The following is an 18,562-nucleotide window of genomic DNA, read 5'->3' on the forward strand; positions in this document are numbered from 1 at the left end:
ACACATGCAGACACACACAAACAGATGCACAGACACACATACACACAGACACGCGCACAAACATTTACACACAGATACACAGAGGCACAGACACGAGTGTCATTAAGACACAAATCGATGTGTTTTGATTTGTAAGGGGATCAAAGATACTAGGGAGAAGGCAGACGAATGAGGTTGAGGTACATATAAGAAATTATTGTCCGGAATGTCCGACTCGATAGGCTAAATGGCCTCAATCTGCTCATTTCCTTAATGCTCCTACGGTCTTCTGCTATCAGGCATTCTCTTCCTGAGACAGCAGCAGAGGCTGGGTATGATACATATTTGATTGGAAAGGGACAGTGGGAATGTGGGATAGGTTTGGAGTCCGGAATGGATTATGTTCCTAATTATTCCAAATTATTCTGTTCTTATTTCTGAAAAGAGGTGGTGATTTGTTGTTCAGTTAACACAGTTTTAGAATAACAGTCCCACAATGAAATAAGAATGTCCTTTTCACTTTAGTGTTGTGCTACCTGTGGTGTCCTCATCCTCAGGGAGCAGTGAAGACTCAGTTATTGAAGATATTCAAGGCTGAGCTCGACTCATCTTTACTGGACAGAAGTGTCAGTGTTTATTGGGAACAGACAGGAAATGGATGATCAGACACACTCGGATCAGCCATGAACATTCTGAATGGTGCAACCGAATGGGCAACTTCTGCCCATCCCATGTGTTGTTCCCTCAATCCACTCCTCCAGGCTCTTGCAGAGATACACTGTTGTCCCTACCCCATCTGTTGTTCCCTCAATCCAACAGGGTTGGGGACCACTCCATTTAGTCAGACAGGATCGTTACAATGACACAGGAGGAGACCATTCCGCCCCTGTCAGGAATTACACAGGAGTATAGAATGAAGTAATTCAGCTCGTTCAGTACACTATACAGTCCAGGAGGAGGCCATTAAACCCACCTGAGCCGCTACACAGGAAAAGGGAAGCTGTCGCTAACAGGAAATAGAGAGGAGAGACAAATGTTTATTTTCAGGCTGTAAATGATGGAGTGCCTCAGAGATCACTGTGGGGTCATCAGTGATCAATAATCTGTATCAAAGATCTGGAGGAAGGAGAGCCAGATATGAGCTCAATTAGCTCGTATACCAAGATGGTCATTCAACGTGTCGTCAAATGGTGTTAGCGAGTCTGCAATGTGGTACAGACAGGGAAGGTTAGTGCGCAAACCTTCAGCAGAAATAATATAAGGTAAGTGGTCTATTTTGGCGTGAAAGATGAAACAATGGTAAACAATTTAAATGGAGAGAGATTGCCGAACTCTGTGATACAGGAGGTTTCCAGGTTCTTGCGACATGAATCATATGAATTCAGTCTGCAGATGCAGCAAGTGATTTGGAAGGTAAGTGGAATGATGCTGTTTTTGGCAAAAGGTATCAGGGTTAATCGCAGGAATGTTTTACTGCATCTGTACATGGTATTGCTGAGAGTACACCTGATGCACTGTGTGCAGGATTGATCCCCTCAACTAAAATAAAAAGGTACAATTATTTTCGAAGATTTTCAAATCGGTTTCACTGTACTCATTCCTGGAATGCCGGCCTTTTGTTATGGGTGATTATCAGGTTCGATCTTAGCTGAGAAATAGTATTGAACATCCATGACTTTCTGAAAGGTGTGTCAGCAGGATGCATATTATCTCCTGTCAGGGAGACTAAAGCTAGAGAAAAAAACTTTAAGAAGAAGTTGCTTTGATATTAACACACATACTATGAAGATACCTACCAATATTTACAAATTACACAGACACAAGTAAGCATGTCATCAAATTATAAAATAGGGACATTTTTTGCGATTGGAAGGAATTGTGTACAACAAGAGCAATGACGCACCTGCATAAAATCTATAATCAGGTTTTCCAGAGAATGGTCCAGTTTGGTGTTCCGTTGACAAAATTGTATGTTCCAACACAGAGAGGGAGAAAAATGTTCCCTGTCTGAAAAGGAACAGCCGGTTGATCCCTCTCTCTTACTTTGTTCCGCCAGATAGCAAAGTGTTAGACCATAAAATCCTTGTGTCATCTTTACTACTTCTGAAGGATTCCTGGTGAGGACTCATTGGAATCTCTCCACTGCCTGAAACGAAGGGAATTCAACCAAATCCCACTGTTCCAGAAAGAAATCCCATTACCAGTAGCTTGTGTGAGCAGAATAACTTCAAAGGCAGAATAACTTTTGGGGCACTCTATCATTTTGCAATTTGTTATGAGTTCAACTTCCTGTGTCTAACATTGTTCTAGAAAATGCCCTAGTCTAAGACCTAAATCATTGGCCACCTCACTAAACTGGCTGCATTGAAGATGGGTGTAACCAATGGAGGAGTGGGACTGGAAAAGGACATCGTGACCCTTCAACATTTGTTGGAACACAAATGAGAAATAATCAAAGGGATGTTCAAGTAGAAATTCCCTTCCCCAGAGGATTGTGGTTTCTTGATGTATGCATTTATTCAAAGTTGTTTTTGGTATGTGTAAAATGGTATACAGACAGAAACGTGCTGCTGAGACCAAAAGCACACAGAGCGGTGACAAAGTATCTAATGGCCCACTCCTGCTCCTCAGTCCTGTGTTGCGATGTTCTATTCAACCCCCGCATCTCCTGCAAGGAGCAGATGAAGGCCACTTGCTCCAAATACCTGGTCAACAGTAACACAGGATCTCATTCAGTCCCTCAAGACTCTCACAGATGGTTTGGTGTCCGTTGGAAAATGTTATTTGGTTCGAAAGACGCCTCTGGTCTCTTCACAGAGTGTTTCCTGTCTGCAACTTGTGGTTCATTTGTTGGTGATATTATGGACCCAGATTCACCGTGAGTACAGTCACCATACCTCAACAAGAGATGACTCACAAAATACTTTACTCTCTCTGATTGCAACGTTCAATAAAAGAACATTCAGGAAAATTACAGCCATTAAATTTGCAATTGCTGAATATGAGGACAAAAGAAACAGGATCAGGTAATTCGGATGATCAAGCCATTGCATAACATCATGGCTGATCTACTGTTGTCATTAACTCCTCTTTAATGCCCAATTCTTCACCCCTTAGCTCTCTGACAGGTCAAAAATCCATCTAACTCTTCCTTAATTGCTTTCAGTGATATAACTCCCCTAGGTCTCCAGCCCAGATCATTTCTGACAGTGATTAACTTCTGTGAGAGGAAAGCACTCCCTACACATACACCGTCACCTATTGATATGAACAAGAGGTGACAACAGGGCCTCAGGAAAGAGTGAATGGCCTTGATATCAAGGCAGTATTTGACTGAGGATGGCATCGGGACCACCGACGTATTTGAGCTCAATGTGGATCAGGTGTAACCTTCTCACTGGATGGGGTCTTTCCGAACACAAATAAAGAGGTTTAGGGTCAGTCACCAACAATCCTCTCAGTCCCAGGACATCTCTGCAGGAGATCCTCAGGTTATTCTCCTCAGCACAAGCATCTTCAGCTGCTCCATCGATGTCTTTTTCCATCATAAGATTGGAAGTGGGTATGATGACTGAAGATCACACAATGTTCAGAACATTTTGTCCCCTATCAGCTCCTGAAGCATTCTGTGTCCATGTGCAGCAAGACCCAGACAGCATTCCGGTTTGTGTTGTTCAAGTGTCGGTAACATTGATGTAACAGCACGGCCAGAGACTGCACATTGTCACAGTTAAAGGAGGAGCTCATTCAGCATCTCAAGCTGGTTGGACACAGGTATGAGCTAACGTTCAGGAACAGGAAGAGTGACCGCACATTCAATACTCCTGCCTGTTACACAGGAAGAAGAGCGGTCTGTTCAGTGCATTGAACTCTTAAATAGGAGCAGGCAGAACCCAATCAGACATTTAATCCTGTTCCATGAGACCAGGAGGAGGCTATTCATCCCCACGAGACAGTTATACAGGAACAAGAGGGGGTCATTGATATTCCAATATGACAAAGCAATGAAACCAAGACTGCACTGATAGAGGGCTCCATGATGTTAATCATGGTTCAATTGTTTGTCGACCATGTGCTGAATTGACATGGTTTGCTGGTAATGAGGAGGGAAGCCAAATGATTTGTGCCAAGTCTCAAGGAGGTATTTTCCATCTCCGAGAAGACACACACATGTTCTCCGTGGAGGTCAGAATCTGGTGGGAATAATTAACTCTTTTAGCATGAGGGTATTGTGGCTGCTGTAGACATTGCAGATAACGAGACTTTCAGTGCAGGATTACACAGCAAATGAACTGTATTAATGTGGAGAGGGTTCATTCAAATACTGGCCCTCTGTCTCTCTCATGCGAAATGGGGATTGGGTGTGGAGTGAGGGGAATATTCTCAGAGGCTCTTAAACTATCGACAATAATGCAACCCGAGTCAAAAATATGCCATGGAATTTTTCACTGTATCAGTGTCTATCTAGCACATCGTGAGTGACTGTCCCTCCCCCTCAAGTTTCAATGCAATCGCCTCTAATTCTCTCACAACGCCAGAGATTCACCTTCACTGTCTCCTCATGGTACCAACATCTCAGGGATTAGTCTGGTGAAACTCCATTGCACTCTCTCTGTGGCAAGGCGATCATTCCGTATAAAGGAGAGAAAGTCTGTCCACAATATCCCAACAGCAACAGCAACACTCTCAGCGATGATCACAACAACTCTTTTTCCTCTTAGACATCTCCGTTTCTTTCCTGTGGCGTAAAAAAAGACTTTCCTTCTCTCTACACTGCTGGAAACAGTTAACACTTTTATAATGAAGGTATTGTTGCTGCTGTCAGGATTATGGATAACATGACGTTCATGGCAGGATCACGCACCAGTTGAACTATATTAATGTTGGTAAGGTTTATTCAAAAGCCTGAACCTCTCTCTGTCTCTCCTCTCTGCTCTCTTTCTCTCTCTGTCTCAGTTGAAATAGGGAGTGGGTGGTTGGGTGGAACGTTCTTAGAGGCTCTTAAACTATCGAGAAGCATGCAATCTGAGTGGAAAAAAAAGCCATGAAACTTATTACCATATCAGTGTCTGTCTAGAACATCATGAGTGACTGTCCCCCTTAAGGTTCAATGCAATTGCCTCTTATTCTCTCACTGAGCTTCACTCACTGCTCATGGTGACATCATCCCAGCGATTAATCTGGTGAAACTTGAGAGAAAGTCTATCCACAATACCCCAAATACTGCCTCAACAACACTCTGAGGGATTGTCAAAAACATATTTTCTCTCACTTAGACATCGCCATTTCTTTCCTGTGCCACAAAAAGCCATTCCTTCTCTGTGCACTATGACTAACATGGAATTTATAAGTCCCTTACATCTGTACGTCAGCATCAATAAAGCTAGCACCAGAGATCCCTATGGAGATGTGCATCAGTCTCGGGGAGAATTTCAATGAGATTGAACATAAAATAGGGGATGATCATGTACCTTAATGGAAATGAGATGTAGCAATACAGAAAACAGGCAGAGAAAGTGAGCAATCTCTACCTGTGTTCTTCTCTCACAGGGTGTATTAAGGCCTGGTCAGGGCAGCATGTTATTCAGATCATGAACTGAGTGGCTGGTTCAGCTCTTCCACAGTATCATAAAAACTAAAACGCATATCTATGGGTTTGTAGTGTTACAACACAGGATAAATCTTCCTGCTTAATTAAAACCAGCGACAGAGAAAAGATTTATCCCATGCAGTAATCTGGGATAATTCTAGAGTCCAAATCTATTTAAAGTAAAAATTAACAACTTTATTTCTTAAAGTATAACAGAGAATAATAAACGAACGACTATTTCCAACTTCTTCCTCTAACCTGTAATTTACATTCCCCCTCCACAATACTAGTCCGATAAGACACCTAATTAAGATTTACAAAACAAAACTTCTTGTCTCAAAACCAGGAAGCTTTCGGTTTTTCTCCATATTCCTGTCTTCTTTTCTTCTTGGGGACTCTGCTTCAACAGTTAATAATCAATAAAGTTACCTATAGGAGAGCTATTTTTAAGGCTGTCTTTGGATGCTGGTAGCTTGGAAGTTCTCCTCTCAACTGTTCAATTGTCCATGGTCTTGAACTGCCAACCTATTGGATTGTTCATTGGCTGTTAAGTTTGTCAATATAAGAAATTGAAACTTGGTAGGTGGGTATTTTGGGTTATAATTTAAAATGTTTTGCTGAATTTGTTTTCAGGCAATGAGCGAATCCGGTTGTTCGACCAAATGTTACATTATATCTATTTTTGAGAACTCTTGGTGCTGTCAGGTAGTTGGTGTTGGTTTTTAATTCTCTCAAGGGTACAGTACACCGACGTGTTCATCACAGAAGTCACATAGAAACTTGACGATGGAAGAATGACACATTGACTTCACTAAAGGACTTGAGGCAAGTCGATTGGTTTTAAAAACAAATAATAATGGTTGTTTTTAAACTCCCCAATTTCCTTCAGGAGATATCTTCATACCATTATTCTGTGGCTCTAGATTATGAGCAAGTGCCTTGACCACCATAAACTGTCTTCCCTTATGTGCAGAGAACAAGTTAAACATTCTGAACAGCAATTATTTAGTGACGGACATGTGGTCACAAAGAACGTGAAACTGTTACATCTGGATTGAACAAAGGCACAAATGGTTTATTCAGATATCGCACTGAGACTGAGGACAAGACTGGGATATCATGATGGTGATATTGGACAGGATTGGTGAGTGGGGAGGACATGGAGATGTAAATCTGTGAAGGACAAAATGGATTATGGAGTTTCAGAAGAGTCTGGTTCCTTCTCGCATATCAGTAATTTATAAATCGTGGTTTGTTTGTTATAGTTTATAAGGAAATGAATTTTGGTTTGGAACTAAAGATATTGACTTGCACTTTCCAAAATGTATACATCATCCGCAGAAATTCAGTTCAACCCGGTTTAGTAGACAAATATAATGACTTACCAGGAACACCAACTATTGCGAGGATGGGATAGGAACCACCTCGAATAATCCAAAGGATATCCTGGATCCGATATGCTAATGATATCCAAGGCTGAGAAAGCCAGAAAAGACTCAAGGATAAACTCCTATCCATTGTTGCAGCATTTCATTCTAATGTTCTCAGATTCTGATCCATTGTTGGAACATTCCAATCCATGGTCCTCAGAATATGAACAATTGTTGTAACACTCCTGCCTAATGTTCTCAGATTCTGATCTCTCCTCCCGCTCTGTCTCAAGCTGCTGATCCCTATTAGTGCTGTTAGTGATGTTCCTACTCAAACTATGGCATAACACATGAAATAGAGTCCATTATCTCTCAACGATGGAAACTCTCCAATGTGATAATTAGGATCCATGGAGGTGGACATTAATTACAGTCACAGAACAAATAGCTTCATTTCAGCCCTTTGAGTTCACAATTTAAAAAGTTAAAATTAAAACAAATGTTTAAAAATTACTCATTTAGCTTAGGATATATTGGGGGTGACTGAGGGAAGGAATATTGGAGATGGTATATTGATTGTGAGTATTCATTCAATCTGCCTTGGATATAGGAGTAATCGCAAAGGATTGTCAGGATAAACAAGTTTCTCCGTTTATAAATTGAAACACACAGTCTGTAACTACTGATCAGTGACTATAATGTCAGTAAAATACGGAGACAACTTTCCTAGTCCATAATCTGACAGGCAAATGTGCCCACGACAACATGAGTTATAACAGACAAATGGCATGGATATGTTAACAGAGAATATGATGCGACACACAATTCAGATGGTTAGTCGAGGATCAGAGAGGGCAGGTGAGGGTCATGCTGTTAATGTTGTCGATGTCAATCAACTGTGATTAAGTACCATGCACTGGTTTTCAATTTGAGTGTGATTATGATATTGGGGACATGGCTGCAGAGAGTGGAGGGAGGGAACATGATATTTCCCAGTCATCAGTTTTGGGATGTTACTCTTTATAAAGCATAAGAAGATCCAATTCCTGGATACATCTCCAATGAGGAATGAGGAGAGCCAATATTAACCATATGACCAAAAGACAAAGGAGCAGAAATTTGGCCTTTCAGCCCATTGAGCCAGCTCCACCATTTAATGATGGCTGTTAAGCTTCTCAACCCCAATCTTCCACTTTCTATTTGTAACCTTTCATCCCCTTTACAATCAAGAACCTATCCGTCTTAAATATACTCAATTAACTGGCCTCGACAGCCTTCTGTAGCAGTGCATTCCCTCGATTCACCACTCTCTGGCTGAAGGGGTTCGTCTTTGTCTGTGTTTGAAAAGGTCTTCTCTTTACTCTGTCCCCTCGGGTCCTAGTCTCCCCTCCATTGGAAATATCTTCGCAAAATCCACCCTGTCCAGGTCATTCAATATTCTGTAAGTTTCAAGTAGACCTCCTGACATCCTTCTGAAGTCGATCAAATATAAACCAGAGCCCTCAGATGTTCTTCATATGTTAAGTCTTTCATTCCTGGGACCACTTTCGTGAATCTCATCGGAAAATGTTCCAGATCCAGCACAATAATCCAAATACAGCCTGGCCAAAATCTTATAGAGCCTCAGAAGTACATCCCTGCATTTATATTCAACCCCTTTTGAAATGAATGGAATCATTTTATTTGCCTTCCCAACTGCTGACAACCTGCAGGTTTACCTTTCAAGATCCTTGGACTAGAACCCTCCCACTGCTCCCACCCCGCTCCCCAAGTCTTCAGAATTTTCTCGCTGTTTAGAAAATAGTCCACGTTTTTATTTTTTCTGGCAAACTGCATGACCTCACACTTGCCCACGTTATACTCCACCTGCCACTTCTTTGCTCACTCTCCGAACCTGTGCAAATCCTTCAGCAGGAGAAAGTGAGGACCGCAGATGCTGGAGATCAGAGTCTAAAAGTGTGGTGCGAAAAAAGCACAGCCAGTCAGGCAAACTGAAGAGCAGGATATTCGACGTTTCCGTCATAATGCCTTTATCAGGAATGAAGTGGGTGGGTGGAAGGCGTTTGAGAGATGAATGGGAGAGGCTGGGACGCAGGTAGCTTGGAAGGAGATGGCTAAATGAAGGTGAGTGGTGAAAGTGGAAGGTGGAGTGGATAGATGGGAAGGAATATAGACAGGTAGGATAGCCCAACAGGCGGTGCTCATTTGGAGGGTTAGATCTGGGATAAGGTGGAGGGAGGGGAGATGAGGAAACTGGTGACATTGCGCTGAATACCATGTGGTTAAAGGCTCCCAAGGTGGAAGTCGATGCGCTGGTGGCTAGAATATGGCAGTGGGGGAGTATAAGAACTTGCATGTCCTTGGAGGAGTGGTAGGGGGAGGCGAAGTATTCAGCCACAGGGAAGTGGGATTGTTGGGTGTGTGATGGAGAATGTTCCCTGAAACGTTCTGCAAGTTGACGTCCAGTCTCCCCAGTGTAGAGCAGACCAGGAGCAATGCACAGAGTAGATGAGGTGTTTGGATTCACAGTATCTTCTCTGCCTTATTGGAAGGATCCTTTGGGGCCTTGGATGGAGGTGTGGAGGAAGTTGTTGGCACAGGTTTCATACCTCTTGCAATGGCAACGGAAAGTGCCGGGAGTGGAAGGTGGCTTATTAGGGTGTGAGAGGGAGGACGTGTGAACCTAACGAGTCAGTCGTGAAGGGAATGGTCTCTTCAGAATGCTGATAGCGGTGGGGAGGGAAGTATATCTCTGGTGGTGTGGTCTGACTGTTGGTGGCGGAGGATGATGCATTGTATCCTGAGGTTGGTGGTCTGGAAGGCGAGCATCAGAGGGGTGCTACTGCACCCTCCTGCATCCGAACAACCTCTTCTATGCTACCTATCCCTCTATTCCATCTTTGCACTGTTTGAAAACTTAGCCAGGATTCCCTCAAGTGCCTTCATGTAGACCATTAATGCACAAAGCGAATTTTGTAGCCCCAACACTGAGTCTTGAGGAAAATCACTTGTCACTGGATACCATCCTGAGAAGGACACTTCTATCTCCACTCTCTGCTTTCTGTCATACAGCCATGCATCTTATCAAGCTAGCCCCTTGCCTGTAACACCAGGGGCCCTGAGCTTTCTCAATAGCCTCCTGCATGGCACCTTATCAATGGAATTTAGAGAAGCAGGTGGATAACATCTACTGGTTCTTCTTGGTCAAATCTGTCCGCTACTCCATCAAAGTATTCCCGCAGGTTTGTCAGGCATGACCTTCCATTGATGAAACAATGCTGACTTTGCACTATTTTACGAAATACTTCCAAGTATTCAGAAATCCCATTCTTCACGATGGATTCCAGGATGTTGCCTACAACCAAGGTTAGGCTAATCAGTCTGTAATTTTCCATATTCTGCCTAACTCCCTTATTAAATGGAGTATCACGTTAGCAATTTTCCAGCCTTTCCTGATTTTCGTCGTTCCTGAAAGATTACCACTTTCACTTTCACTACTTCTTCAGCTATCTCCCTTACAATGCTGGGATGTAGTCCATTTGGTTCAGATGATTTATCCAAATTCAGGTCATTTAGTTTTCTAGCATGTTCTTCTTGATGATGTCCACCATACTCAGCTCTGTCCTCTCACTGTCTTCAATTTTTGGGAAATTACTCGTTTCTTGCATCATGAACATTGATGCAAAGTTCCTCATTCATTTCTTTGTTTTCCGCTACTGTTTCTCCAGCATCTTTTTCCAGTGATCCATATTCACGTTTGCCTCTCTTTTTTCACTTTATATATCTCATGAACCTCTTACAGTCTCCTTTCTACTACTGGTTACTTTACCTCCATATCTAATCTTCTCTGTCATTTTTTGCCCTCTGTTAGTCTTTGTAAGATTCCCAATTCTCTAGTTTCCCACTGCCCCTCACCATATTATACGCTTGCTCGTTTGCTTGTATGCAATCCCTCACTTCCCTCGTCAGCCCTGAATGTCTCATCCTCCCTGTACTATGCCTCTATTCCTCGGCAAGAATGTCTGCTGTGTCTCCTGAATTTTTCTTGGAATCTGCTGCCATTGCTGTTCCCCTGTCTTTCATGCTTGACCCCTGTCCCAGTCAATTCTACCCAGCCTCTCCCTTGTGCCTCTGCAGTTGCCTTTATTCAGCTGAAATACTGTTACCTCTGATTCTATCTTCTCTCTTTCAAATTATCGAATAAATTCGTCCATGTTCTGATCATTGCCTCCGAAGTTAACCTTCACCCTAATCTCCCTTACGAATCTTACGTCATTAAGTCCAGTATCATCTGTTGCCGAGTGGACTCCACTAGAATTTGCTCCAAAAAGCCATCTCATAAACATTCCTAAATTGCATTTTCTTGCGAACCCCTACCAATCTAATGTTCCCAGTTCCCCTGCAAACTGAAATCACCCATGATTACTGTGCTTTGCCTTTCCTACACATCTTTTCTATCTCCTGGCGTATCTTGTGCCTTAGCTCCTGACTACTCTTTGGAGCCCTGCACAAGACTTCAACTGTGGTTGTCTTACCTCTTGTGGTTCCTCAATTCTACGCCATCTGACCTTACTTCCTTTCTTACTGTTGATTTAATTTCATTTCTTACTAATAATGCAAATGAACTCCCTTTGCCCACCTGCCAATCTTTTCGATGGGATAAATATCCGTAAATATTCAGATCGCCTTGCAGCCACATCTCCGTGATGCCCATCGCTTCATACATGCCGATTTAATTCTGCACCACAAGCTCATTTACCTTATTCCTTATACAGCATGCATTCAGTTGTAACCCCTTCAGTCCTGCATTAACCATCTCTCTTCTCATTGTCATTAATTTGTGCAGTGTACTTGAAGTGTGATGTGTTAAACATTTCCAGATGCTCTATCCTATTCGTGTCTGTGCTGGAGATTTTAATAACCTCTCCTGAGTTCTGTACTCTTACCTCCTCTTTTAATTCGGCTTTTCGAAATAAACCCTATAACTGCACCCCAACACACATACACACACACACACACACACACACACACAAACACACACACACACACACACACACACACACACACACATATACACACACACATACACACACACACACACACACACATACATACACACACACACACATACACACACACACACACACACACATACACACACACATACACACACACACACACACACACACACACACACACACACACACACACACACACACACACACACACACACACACACACACACACACACACCTAATCAGTTTAAAGCTCTGTCTACATCTCTGGTTAGGATTCACTCGGATTCTGGCCCCAGCACTGATGACGACCATCCCATCGGAGTAGCTCCTTCCTTCCTCAGTAATAAGATGTATTTATTCAACATAAAATACAAGAATAAAAAGGCTTTTCTGTGCATACCAAAATATGAAAACAACAAAAAGGCAATATTGTTAAAATACACTCACTATGTGGAGCTATATAAATTGTAATGTGAATTACCAAACCATGGAAGTGGTGTGCAAACTTTATCAATCATTATTTGACCCACAGCTGAGATTCTGTTTTCCGCTCTGCCAGTGATTCCCTTCACTGAGATTCCACCCTGCCTCTCACGCAGTGTCGAGAGGGGCTACAAGTTCCTGTTGGCCCAGAATATTTAAATTAATCCACCTTCGACCTAGAACCAATCTATTGGTCGATTGGATTGGGTTTAGCTGTCAGCAACTCAGCTCTGGGATGTTACTGGTAATAAATGATCTGGGATGACAGCCAGTATCAGCATTGTGCTCACAGGGTATGGCACCAGACAAAGGGCTTACAGTTTGTGAGAGTTTCTAAGAAAGGTTTCGGTGCATTTCTCTTCATGCTGGCTCCTGATCTAACTTCACATTCGCTTGAAACCCCTTGCTCTCACTCACGCTGTCGCTGTTTTTTTTTCACTGTCTTTATCTCACTTCACTGTCTTTCTCTCTGTTTATTTCTCTCCCTCTCAGTCTAGCTCCATTCATTCCCTCTATTTTCAAGATGTCAATTTGAAGAGCTCATGGATGCATGGTGGGCTGAATGGCCTCCTTCTGTGTTGCATTAATTCGGACGTTCTCCGACCCACAGTAACACATTTTGGTGCTTGGAGAGACAAGCTGGTTCAGTGAAGGACACAGTGGACAATTAACCATTATCTCTTCTTATTTTCTGACATGCAGCGACATCGATATATCTGTTCAAACAAACAGATACCTCATATTAAAATCAACACACTTCAGACTGCCAGGCCACTGAACATAGTGGCCTCTGTTTTATTTTTTGTTGGTCTTATTGTTATGGGATTAGTCTCCAACTTCCCCTCAGTCACTGTACCTGTGGACCTACTGCTGTGGTTCCACACGCCCCTCCCCCACCGCCGACACACACTAGCTTAAAACCTCGTAAAGGACAATAGAAATCTGCCTGCCAGGAGATTGCTGCCAGTTCAAGTCCATCCCGTCCATCTTGTTTATATCCTTCCAACCCGGGAATCCCAATGATCCAATATCGGAAATTGTTATCAGTTCATGTGCATCCCGTCCTTCTTGTGTGTATCCTACTGACACGTGAATCCCAATCATCCCCATATCATAAATTGCTCCCAGTTCAGGTTCATACCGTTATTTTTGTGTATCTCCTACCGACTCGGGAATCCCAATCATCCACATATCGGAAGTGCTGGCTCCCCGACCAGCACTTTGATTGTGTATGTAACCTTACGATTCCTAACCTCACTCGCACGTGACATTTTCTAATGTCTCCAAAATTCAAATATCCTTTCAACACAACTCCAGCAAGGCCTTTTCTTTAAACTGGATAGACTTGATAATAAAAACTTAAGTGTGACATCAGGATAGTGAGACCACGAAATCAGTCCAATGACCACCGGATCTGACATCTATCCCCACCACCAAACCTGCTTGACAAGACATACATATGGGCCATCTATTTGCAGATGGCCGAGGATAAACAGAATATTAGAAAATGTCACCGCAGATGGATGTAATTCAGCCTGTTTACTCAGCTTTGCTATTCAATTGGAGTCTCGTTATTCTGTTCCTTTCAATGGCAGGGTCTTTACCCAGCATCCCCAGCGGGTCAGTAAGTTCCCAGTGTCGTTGTGTGCACAGTCCTGCGAAGGGAGTATCCAGTGCCAGGCAATGGGGTGTGGGGAGTCCCGGGGTGGCACAAGGAAATGCTGCACGTAGTGACGATGGACTGAGGGAACTGAGCGAGAAGGAATGGGCATCCAGGGACACTGCACTCAGAGAAGTGGCCGGGCAAGATTCCTAAACACCCAGAGGAACCCGCGAACCACGGTTTCTTTTACAAAATAACTGTCACATTTGCTGCATTTCTCCATTGAACAAAAGCAAAAATTCCATAGATGATAGAAATCTGAAGCAAACATAGAAATGTACTGTGGAGACACGGGAAGAATGTTCAAAGTCCTACCCAGACAGCGTCCAGAGATTGGAAATGAACCAAATGTCCTCAGCACTGTGTGGCACCATTGTTGTGTCACCACGTTGCCCAATGATGGATAACTGGGGATAGTATAGTTAAAAGCTTAGATACTGTTCTCTATGATCAGGATTAAGATTCCTGAAAGTCGTGTTGCCTACATGGTGCTCGCGTTTGGGATATATCATCTGGGTTGCAGAACTTGGAGTAGGAGGGGAATGATCCAATGGTCAGGGTCTGTGTAGGTACCAAATGCTGGACAAACAAATGACAATGAGAAGAGCGACGGGTAATACAGGACTGAAGTATAATTTCGGAATGCATGCAGTTTAAGGAATAAGGTAAGTGAGCTTGTGACTTATCCATAAATTGGCAGGTACGACATAGTGGGCAGAACAGTGACATCGCTGCAAGAGGATAAGGATTGGGAGCTGAATATTCAAGGATATTCATCCTGTCGAAAAGATACGCAAGTGGGCACAGAGATAGAGTTGGCTCGGTATTAAGAATGGAATTGAATCAATAATCAATAATAAGAAATGAAATAAGGTCAGATGGTGTAGAATGGAGGAATCAAAAAGGTGAAAAAATGCAGTTGGAGTTATATACAGGGAGCTGGTGTGTAAGATACACCAGGCGCTAGAAAGATCTGTTGGAAAGGCAAAGTTATATTGATCATGTGGGATTTTAGTATGCAGATGGACTGGGAATTCAGACTGATGGTGGTTGGCAGGAAAGGAATTTGTAGAATGTCTACGAGATGGCTTTTTGGAGCAGCTTGTGCGGGCAGACTAAATGAGGGGAGCTTAAGGTGACAGTGATCATAATATGATTGAATTTACTCTGCAATTTCAGATGGAGAAGTTAGAATCAGAAGTAACGGTATTACAGCTGAATAAAGGCAATTACAGGGACATGAGGGAGGAGCTGGGTAGAATTGACTGGGAGATGGGCCCAGCAGGAAAGACAGTACAACAGCAATAGCAGGAGATTTTTTGGAGTAATTCAGGAGAGAGCAGAGATTTATTCTGAGGAAAAAGAGGCTTGTATAGGAAGGATGGGACAATCATAGCTGACTAGGGAATTCAGGTATAGCATAAAAGCAAAAGAGAAAGGATCTAAGTTTGGAAAGCGCAGTGGGAAACCTGAGCTTACAAAGACAAAACTGAGGGCAAACAAAATAAAATAAGGAGGGAGATCATTGAATATGGGGGTAAGCTCGCCAGCAAGATAAAGGAAGACTGCAACAGTTTCTTTCGATATATAAAGTACAAAAGAGCGGCAAAAGTGAACACTGGATTGCTGGAAAATGATACTGGAGAGATAGTAGTGGGGAACGAGAAAATGGCCAAGGAACTGAATAATTACTTTGCATCAGCTTTCATGGTGGAATGCATGAGTAATACCTTAAATATTCAAGAGATTGAGGGGCCAATGCTGAGTATGATGGCCCCCACCATGGAGAACATGCTAGAAAAAGATGTAATGGCTCAAAGGTGGGTAAATAAACTTGACCAGATGGACTACATTCCAGTGTTACAAGGGAGATAACGGAAGAGGGAGTGGAGGCAATCGTGGTTATCTCTCAGGAATCACTAGAGTAAGGAACGATCCCAGAGCTCTGGAAACCCACGAACGTGACACTCCTTTTTAACAAGGGAGTAAGGGAAAAAGACAAAAAAACCCACCATGAATAGTTTAACCTTTGTCATGGCTAAGATCCTGGAATCCATTGTGAAGGATGAGATTTCTGAATACTTGAAAGTGTTTGGTAAAATAGGGCAAAGTCAGCATGATTTCATCAAGGGAAGTTAATGCCTGACAAATCTATTGGAATTCTTTGAAGAGGAAGTTAGCAGGCTCGACCAAGCACAGCCAATGGATGTTATCCACCTGTAATTCAAGAAGGGTTTTGACATGGTGTTACTGAGTATGATAAGGTTCCATGGTGTTAGAGGCAAGGTAGTGGCATGAATAGAAGCTTGTCTGACTGGCAGAAAGCAGCGAGTGGGGATAAAAAAGTACTTCTCAGGATGGCAGCCGGTGACAAGTGGTGATCCAGAATGCTCAGTGTTGGAAAAAAACTTTTTACTTGTTACATTAACAATTTAGATGACGGAATTGAGGGCACTCTGGCTAGGTTTGCAGACGATACAAAGACAGGCACATGGTCGTATTGAGGAAGCGGAGAGGCTGAACAAGGATTTGGACAGGCAAAGAGATCGTCAGATGCATTCCAACGTTGGAAAGTGTGAGGTCATGCACTTTGGCACGAAGTTTAGAGACATGGTTCATTTTCTAAATGGCGAGAAAATTCAGAAATCTGAAGTGCAATGGGACTTGGGAGTCCTCGTGCAGGGGTCTCTCAAAATCAGCTTGCAGGTTGAGGCAGTAGCTAGGAGGGCAATTGCAATTATAATTGGGAGCATTTACTACGAGAAGAATTGAATATAAGAACTGACAGTATACGGCTTTGGTCAGACCACATTTGGAGTATTGTGCTCATTTTTGACTTCCATACCTCAAGAAGGATGTACTGGTCCTGGAGCATGTTCAGAAGATTTTCACGAGAATGGTGATAGGAATGAAAAGCTTATTTCATGAGGAATGTTTGAGTACTCTGGGTCTATACTTAATAAAGTTTGAAAGGATGAGAGGGAATGGAATTGAAATGGACAGGATACTGGATGACCCGGAGAGAGTGGATGCTGATAAGATATTTCCATTAGATTAGAATCCGAGGGCACAGCCTTAGATGAAAGGAAACACTTTTTAGAACAGTGATAAGAGAAAGTTATTTAAGCATAGAATGGTGAATCTTTGAAATTTATTGTCACAGATGGCTGAGGGGGCAGGCCATTGAGTATATTTGAGACGGAGATAGATAGTTCTTGATTATCCAGGAGATGAAGGGTTATGGTGAGAAGCTCGGAGAAGGGGTTTGAGAAACCTATCAGCGATGATTGAATGACGGAGCAAACCCGATCGGCTAACTGTCCTAATTTATGCTCCAATGTCTTATAGTCTTCTGGTCTGAACCTTAAGGAGGAACCGTGCATCTCCGAGAAGATGGATTCATGTTCTTCATAAAGGTCAGAAGCTGTTGGGAATAGTTAACTGTTTGAGAATGAAGATACTGTGACTGCTGTCAGGGTGGTGGATAATATGACATTCAGTGCAGGATCACACACCAACTGCACTGTATTAATGTGGGGAGTGTTAATTCAAAACTTGGACCTGTCCGTCTCTCTCAATGGGGAGTAGGGGTTGGGGTAGGTGGGCGTAACGTCCGCCCAGGCACTTAAACTATCCCGAAGCATGCATCCTGAGTGAAATAGCAGTCATGGAATTTATCACCTTCCCATTGTCTGTTTAGAATATAAGGAGTAATTGTCCATCTCTCTCAGTGTTCAATGCAAACACCTCTTCTTCTGTCACAGCGCTCCAGATCAACCTTCACTCACTCCTCATGGTGCCATCATCCCAGGGACTAATCTGGTGGAACTCCTCTTCACCCTCTCTGTGTTAAGGAGATCACTCCATATAAAGGAAAGAAAATCTGTTCACAATATGCCAAATACTGCCTCAACAACACTCACAGGTTTGATGACAATAATTCCTTTCCCTCACTTTGCTGGTTCCATTTCTTTCGTGTGACACAGGAAACAATTCATTTACAATGCACTGCCATTGACGTAGAATTTAAAAACATCCTCACATCTGTAGGTCAGCATCAATAAACCCAGCACCAGAACTGCCCATGGAGATGGACATCACTCTTGGAAGAGACTCAGTCACAAAGAATCCATCTAAAACAGTGAATGGCTACCTACCTGAATGGAAATGAGCCGTAAGAATATGGGATGCAGGCAGAGGAAGGGAGCTACTTTTCCTTTTATTCTGCCCTCACGGGATGTGTGCAGCCCTGGTCAGGCCAGCATGTTATGCTGATGTTGAACTGAGTGGCTGTTTCAGCTGTTCCACAGGATAATATATAGTAAACCAAATTGCCGTGGGTTTGCAGTTAAACAGAGACTTAACCAGAGAATGATGACCCACTGCCTTCTCTAATGGGCATAAGGCAAGCCGATATCATCAGGTTATTATTCTGTGGTTCTAGAATACGAGCCAATGA

This window comes from Chiloscyllium punctatum, chromosome 28 (assembly GCF_047496795.1).
Source record: "Chiloscyllium punctatum isolate Juve2018m chromosome 28, sChiPun1.3, whole genome shotgun sequence".
Classification (NCBI taxonomy): Eukaryota; Metazoa; Chordata; class Chondrichthyes; order Orectolobiformes; family Hemiscylliidae; genus Chiloscyllium; species Chiloscyllium punctatum.